This window comes from Odontomachus brunneus, unplaced genomic scaffold (genome assembly GCF_010583005.1).
Source record: "Odontomachus brunneus isolate Ranch 3 - 2012 unplaced genomic scaffold, Obru_v1 Obru_scaffold_083, whole genome shotgun sequence".
Lineage (NCBI taxonomy): Eukaryota > Metazoa > Arthropoda > Insecta > Hymenoptera > Formicidae > Odontomachus > Odontomachus brunneus.
The window spans coordinates 1,195,194-1,203,223 of NW_022639533.1; the positions used below are offsets into that span (position 1 = coordinate 1,195,194).

Below are 8,030 nucleotides of genomic sequence, written 5' to 3' on the forward strand. Positions count from 1 at the left end.
ATATATATATATATATATATATATATATATATATATATATATATATATATATAGAGTTATTTTCATCTGATATGTAGACCCCTAGAAAATTAGCTACCTTTACTGAAACACTCTGTGCAACTAATACTCCCGTGTAATCGTCCGCGATCCGGAAAATTGATTAAATAATTACGTGTCGCTCTATAAGACGCGCATAAAGATTCCTAAAATTCCACGTCTTTTTCATCCACTAGAACTTAGAATAATCTCAACAAAAATTGATACTTGGTTGGATCATTGTTATGTATCTCTGCGCAACACACGAACACGGACTGTACAGACTGGATTATATAGTAAGTCATTTTATCAATGGTACAATTTTAGCAATCTGTGTCGTAACTTTTAGTGACATATTTCATGATATTCGGTAGCCCATCAATTCTACTGCTTCTATGGCAATTCGTGCTGCAATGCTGGTATAGTCCAGCTTTATAAAAAATATTGTGAAAAGGGATACATATTTCCAATGTAATTTTTGCTACAAAATTTTCTCTCCGTGTACAGGACTCACGATTCATCGCGGGGACTACTACTCCCGGGTAGATATCAAAGTATCGTTGTTTCCAATCGTTTCGACCTTCGCCGTGCGCGTCCCTCGTGCTCTCGATTATATCGCCCGACCCTCACCGTCGGAAGAAACGAACAGATAGAAGAGAAAATAGCTGGCGCGGTTAATTAAGCGGACTCTAGCGGAGACTAGTAGACCTTCCCCCCGACTGAAAACCTATTAGCTCAGCTACGAGCAATCGATCCACGTCCCGGTTAAACTAATCTATATTTACGATACAAAGATTGAACCTGGCAATGTAATCCAAGCGAAGTGCATTACCGATCTCAGAGCGATCTTGACGCGTTGGCCAGATCTGATCTGTTGAATGTTTTTTTCGGCGAGAAAAAAGGAAAATTCGCTTGATAAAAAAGAAAGAAATAGCGAACGATCCGTAGGAGAGATTCTGCCGCGAGGGCGAGCTCTCACAAGCACAACGGAAACGCTGAATAATCGCGAAGTGTCGCAATCGATTCTCCCCTTTTTCAGGGCGACGACACCGAAATGTGCGCTTCGCGTCGCGAGATCGATCTGTCGCGAGCGAACAAATGTTTGCTTGAGGAGCAGAACGCGATGTTAAGTTTGCAATCAGAAAATGCCAAGGCGATCCGCGACGATAACGACTCGTCGATCACGCGAAAGAAGTCGCGCGACTGGATTATCGAGCGTCGACGTGCGGGGGAAATGAAGAATTCGAGAGACCTGGTGTACGAATTACCGCGTTTATAAATTATGTAAACGCGCAAATATCCGTCGTCGCGGCTATTAACCGCTCGACAAGCGCAGTTCCCCTTTAGTTCCATGTAGCGCGTGTTCTCTCTCTTTCTTTCTCTCGTTCTTTCTCTCTCTCTCACCCCCGTGTAATATTATTTCCGTATAAATCTTATAATGCGCGCGGCTGACACGACGGGCAGGTGGACGAGTGGGGTGACTGGCGACTCGCGCTTAAACCGCGAAGATGAGAGGTGAGGTAAGAGGAAAAAAGCTTACGGGAAAATGGATGCGTCATGTAGTGTAACTTACTTTGCCGCACGAGTTAATCCAACTACGAAGTTTCCGGTATAAGGGTCCGCGCGAACGCCGATGCGCTCTCTCTCTCTCTCTCTCTCACACACACACACATTCCAACCCTTAAGTAGTTTAAGTTAATCAATGCTAATTTCGTTCCGGGCAACGCTCTAAAGCGGCGGATGAGATTTACGCAATCAGACGTATCTCGAACTCTTTAACCACCGTTGTCATCGTTGTCCTCGTTGTCGCCGCGTTCCTTCACCGGCTTCTCGCCCTGACTCGGCCCAACGCTGATTAGTGCTCCTCATAATGCAGATTAAGCGGCGCAAAACCGTGAGCTTATTGTTCGCGCGGTGGTGAACTTTTAACTCGGCCGATAATTCTGCACCTCGCAGCGGAATAATGATAAACTCCATCGCGGCGGGGAGGACACGCGGCGAAGGGGAGGGAGTTTCCGTTCGGACTAAGGAGTTTATTCAGCTAAACCGAGGTACTTAAAACAAAATCTGACAAAACAAAAATTTGACATAACACTTATCGCGCGCGCGATAAAACAAATACGCAGTTAAAGATTTGCGATTGGAATTTACGTGAGAAATTTAATATTGAATACCACAAACCTTATGGTAGAAGCGATGTAGATGACGATTCTACTTAATGTATCTTCGTAAGAAGCAATATTATTCAAATCAAACATTTACCGTTATAAATATTATATATTAGAAAATGCCACACACAGAAGAAAGATAATTTTTGTAATGGTCGATTATAGGCCAGAATACTGTTGTTGTGTGTTTTGAGTGACATTGTGCTGTATTGACAGAAAAAATATGATTGATCTAGCTAAAACTATATATATATATATATATATATATATAGAGAGAGAGAGAGAGAGAGAGAGAAGAGAGAGAGAGAGAAAAGAGAATTATTTTATAATTTTTATTCTAACAAGAAAATAGTGATATGCATATAAGATTACTATTACCAGCATTATATTACAATTTAATGAAAAAATAGTTCTCTTGTTCATAACTTATAATAATTATTTTTTTCTATGTGCTTACACACACGGTTATATGTACAAATACCAGGAACATTTCTTTCTCGATGTAAAACGTGGCAACGTAATATCGTAAAATCAATTTCAGATTAACATCAATTATTTAGATAGTGAAACAAATATGTGAAAACGTAATTTTATTTGATAAACAGTGAATTTATAAATACGTGATCCCTTGATACGCCACTGAAAATACGCCTCTTGAACAGTCTGGAAAATACATATGGTGAATAAACTAAAGTATATTATTCGCTAAAAAGATATGTTATTTAAAAGCGTTTAGGAAACAAACGCGGTTGGATTTTAGGGAAGTTTTTCAGCAGCGCTATTTCCATAATTTCGCGCGCGAGATACGCGAAAACGCGCGTGTTATGTGCTCAGTGCTATTCACGGTATCGCAAGCGAGTGCGCATCTTCTCGTCACGCAGCTCAAGAAGAAGAAGAATAACTTATTAGGCGTTATAAAGGGACTAAGTCCCCTCCAGTACAAAGTAAATGTGCAAAAAGAAGCCATATTTGTATAGCAAAGTAATGGTTATAACAAGGTTATTTTATAGAAATATACAATGTTTTATGTGTATAATGAAGAATAAAAGTTTTGTGATGTGACTTTCCCATAGTAACGTCTTGTGGCAACTGTAACTCTCAAGTATTTTATTTCGATTCACAAATTTGTTATGACATTAATAATGAAAAGATAGATAGAAAGTGAGAAAGAGAGGGAGGAGATAACGCAATATAGCTAGGGTATATAATTATAAACAAAAGTTTCTCCGGGAGAAATTGCGTTGATAGACGTATGCAAATAGCAACGCGGTGTATCGCGAGAAGCGAGAGGTCTCGACGGCAAAACGACCGCGACGAAATCGCATCGGTGGCTGCCACACTGCGCCGTATCAGCGCAGCTCGTCCGGAAGAAAACGAGTGAGAAAAACAAGTATGTTTACCGTTAAAGATTCAACGGCCTCTGCACTGATAGCCTCGCTTGCGATGCCGGCCCGGCAGAATCAATCAAAAGGAAAGCGCACTTTCCCCGCGCGAGAGAAACAATGAATTAATATTCAAATGATAAATGGCTTGATTAAGGTTGGCGGCCAGAGGCACGGGTTCTCTCCATAATTATTGGAAAATGCGAGTCTCGGCGGAACGGCGGAGGTAACTCGGACGCTTTCGCCTTCTTCTTTCTGTTTCGCGTGCTTCGTGGGAAAATTCGAAGAAGAAGGGGGGAGGAGAGGATCGCGCGGCAAAAATATATCGTGCTTATTTGAAAGTAATTAAACTTGCCGCTTGTAATTCGAACTACTTTTCATCATATCGCGCCATCTTACTTTAAAGCGAGTCGAAAATATAATCACGAGCTCGGGAAATGTTTCATTACAGCCCGCATTGTATGCATGCGTATCGTCTGTTTGTCACTCTGAAAAGTTAACATAATCATAGTTTACTCAAGCGACGCGATACGATTAATGGAACAGTTTGCAGTAACACGATAGAGATCTGTTTTTCGCACCGCACTATTTTTCTCGCGACTGTCCTGTGTTTTAGTTTGAATCACCCACGGACCGTTGAACGCGTCATTCTTCGACGCAGCTTTCTTTATTTTTGCAAACAATTCTGATTTATAGTTTTATCGTTTGCCTTGAAACGATAACGATCGAGCCCGGAGAATGTATACGAAGGGTTAGAATAGATAGATGCGTTATTTATTCAACGTTTCAGGACGTTGTCCTTTTAAGCACTAAGATACAAAATTAAGAAAAAAAGCCGGACAACGTGTGTTTTTACACATGTAATTAATCAAGAAAATATGCTTCTACCGTTGCATGTAAGCTTGTAAATGAGTCAAGGGTAGTATTACACGTCGCGAGTGTCTCATTCATCCTTTGCCACAAAGTAAAGCCGTCGAGTGTTCATTAAGGATCGAATAGTTGATACGAAGAGACACGGTAGATAAATAGATAAATGCGTTATATATGTATATTTATACACAGAGAGAGAATATTATAAGTCTTTTTTATATATAAATACTTATCAAGTTTATTAAGAAGTAGATTGCCAGTAAAGTCTGTTTTTGTTAAATTAAATTTTCTTTACAAAATAAATTTCAGTAAAACCATACCAAATATTTTAATAAAATTTCAGTTCTTGAGATATAAACAGCATACATAAAATGAAAGGATAGTCATCTACTAGAATGTCGATCTATTCTACGATTACAAAGTTCTGTAGTAATTTTTATTATAAAATTCTCTCTATATATTAAACCCTCTGAAACACTGTCCCTTCTCCGAGCAGGAAGGAAGATACAAAATAAAGAAAAATAAAAATATAAAAGAAATGAAGAATAAAAATACGAAATAAGAAAATAGGACATGTGTTTATCACTATATAACCAGTAGAAAAAGTAGGTCTCTACTATTGCCACGTAAGCAAGGTCAGGGATGGACTGTCACGCGATGCTATTTCCTCATCAATCGTTTACTTCGAGGTAATAGCAATCGAGCTAGAGATTACCGGCCAATAGAGAGAAGTAGAGGGTCAAGGGTGACGCGTGATATGAGTCCGAAATTAGTCGTACATCGCAAGATACATCCGCTTCCGACGACTCCGACAGCAATCTGCGCGTGAGAGTTCCGCGTGAGAAGCGTGTGCTGCGGCTGGAGCGAGAAAGGAATACAGAAATAAACGATATCACGTAGACCGCCGTTATTCCCGTCGCTCTCTCCGTGGGGGAGGCACGAAGCGACGGAGACAGGCGTATCCGGTCACATTTTACGATCCCACCTCGCTCCGGGCTACGAATATCGCGACCGTGAGAGCAGGCGTCCGGGAAGAAAAAAGGAAGAGTGCTTCTGCCGCGGTAGCTCCCGTTTTTTAAAAACGTGTGGGATAATTGTTCGTGGATCTCTTTGAGACGACGGCTCGCGCGCAGCGTTGATCCGCCTCGTCGCACCGCCGCAAACTTTGTGAAGAATTAATTCCGTGGTCGGATGGCGCGTATTCTGGGCGAACACGTCGGCTATGTACGTATGTGTGTGTGTGCATATATATGTATGTATGTATGTATGTACGTATATACGTATGTACGTACGCGCATATGTATGTACATACAGCCCTCTGCGAGTTACCGCGCGAGAAAATTGGACCGCGGAAAATTTCTACCGCCGCGTGTGACACCTCTTATGCCCGTTCACTTGCGGAAGTCTACGCGCGCGTAATTAGCAACGTTAAAAGCAGCGGCAGCCTGCTGGACTTTCCCCTCACACTCGATTTGATGTGCAACCGTGTCACGGATTTATAGCGGACTAATTGCAACTTTTCGTAGATATTGGTAACATTAAAATGCAGTAACAGAGAGCGTTCCAAATATAACTCGCTGCAAAGATATCTTCGTCCTTCGTCCTAGTCGGGGTTAATTACGGACTGTCGAAGCTGACAGGATCAGTCAGTTCACTCAAGTCCTGTTGAACTTTTTTAAATAAGTGCCAGAAAAGCGAGTCAAAAATAACGAATCTTCTCTCACCTACCGTAAAACAAAAACTCCCTCGATAAAACTGACTCATAACTCTGAAGACTAACGACCCAACCGAATAAAATTATTGAGGTTAGTTTGAACGAGAATATAAACAGTCAGAAACGGAATGACTTCTGATTAAATTGTAAAAACACGCGAGCCATGTCAATCTAAAATCGACTCATAACCACCTCTTCTAAAGACTAACGACCCAATTGATAAAAAATGTTGAGATCGATCAATTGATTCGGATTTTCCTCAAATTTTTAGGCAATTGAACGATACGAACGAATTGAAGAATACGAACAGGTCATCTTATTATCAGTCTTATTATAAAATCACGCAAACCATAGCCGATCTAAAATCGATCCATAGCCACCCTCTCTAAAAACTAACGACAGTCGATCGACTCGGATTTTCTTCAAGTTGTCAAGCAATTGAACGAGAATACGAACAGGTCAGAAACGACGACTCCTAATCTAGTCGATTTAAGATCTACTATAATCACCCCTTCCGAAGACTAACGACTTAACCGATCAAAATTATCAAGTGTAGTTGGTCGATTCGGATTTTCTTGCAAGTTTTAGGCCATTGGAAGAGAATATAAACGGTCAGAAACGACGACTCCTGATCTCGTTATAAAATCGCGCGAGTCGTAATGGATCTAAAATCATCCCCCGTAACTATCCTCTGCGGAGATTAGCGGCGCGGCATTCAAGACATTGTTGAAGTATTCACAAACAAGATTCAAGGATCGTAGTAGCGATAAAGGTCTTACCTTATCAGGACGTACTCTATCCCCGATAATCCGTACACCTAAACTCTCCCACGGTGGCTAAACATCACGAACCGCCCTTAATGACCTTAGGCAACACGTTCACCACCTTTCGGCACCATACACGACGACCTCGAGCATAGGTACACCAATCTCGCGGGGCTCACGTGTCCAGCCGCGAAGTTAACCGCGCAAACGCCAATTACAAACTCCTCGGGACGCACTTCAGGATATCACGCTCGATCTCGAGGAGCAATCGACAGTCCTTCCGCCTCGTTCTGTCATAGTCACGTGACGTGTCTTTGTCTCCCCTCGAGACACCGAATTTTCAAGTGAACGATGGGACTCGTGGTCGTGGACGGGCTTCTTGATGCAGAGCCTTGGCGAGCCTCTCTGTCGAGGGGAGACCTGATCGACGCGCTTTTCACCCGCGCTCCTGATGGTGGCGGTCACGTGGCGAGCGACTTGCCCGAGCAGCGGACGAAGCCGGCGGAACGCGTTGCACCGTCTCGGTGATCCGTCGGGGACTGCGTTCGCCACGGCTCCCCACCAGGAGCCTCGGGGGTTGGACGCCCTCGCGTCGGTTCGGCACCCCGACGCGCGACGTCGCTCCGCCTCCACGTGGAACGCCGAATCCCCACCTAGCGTGTCGGGGGCTCGAGCCCCCGGTGGACGCCGACGGCGTCGTCTTAAGTCGACCGCGACGTCGGGAGATTCGCCGCCGCGGTCGTCGGCGAGCCGGTGAACAAGGGTGGACTCGGGGGTGCTAACGATACCGTGGAAGTATTCGGCGTTCTCGCCTCCGTGCGTTCCCGATACTTCGCTCTATTTAACGCGCTTGCGATACTTTGGCCATTCGGGCTGCAATTGGCGCGATATGAGGCGCTGTTTTTAAGCGGTGTCGTCAGTCGGAAACGAAAGTGGAAACAGACAGCGCTGGGTAAATGCATATCTCGTTGCTAAGAAAATCACTCGAGAGAATTACAGATACGACTCGAGTAATTTATAGATTTATTTGTTTTATTTTTACGATTCTTTCTCTCTCTCTCTCTCTCTCTCTCTCTCTCTCTCTCTCTCTCTCTCT

The 8,030-nt window shown here is 43.1% G+C and overlaps 1 protein-coding gene across 1 annotated transcript in view; it reads right to left on the reverse strand.

The window, feature by feature from the left end:
• The window catches only part of LOC116847826 (lachesin-like), a 222,032-nt gene extending 214,577 nt beyond the window's left edge, over nucleotides 1-7,455 (reverse strand). Inside the window, exon 1 of the mRNA XM_032823241.1 lies at nucleotides 6,950-7,455. The gene's annotated coding sequence lies outside the window, so the exon portion shown is untranslated. The remainder of the gene's footprint in view (nucleotides 1-6,949) is intronic.
• Nucleotides 7,456-8,030: the final 575 nt, after the last annotated feature.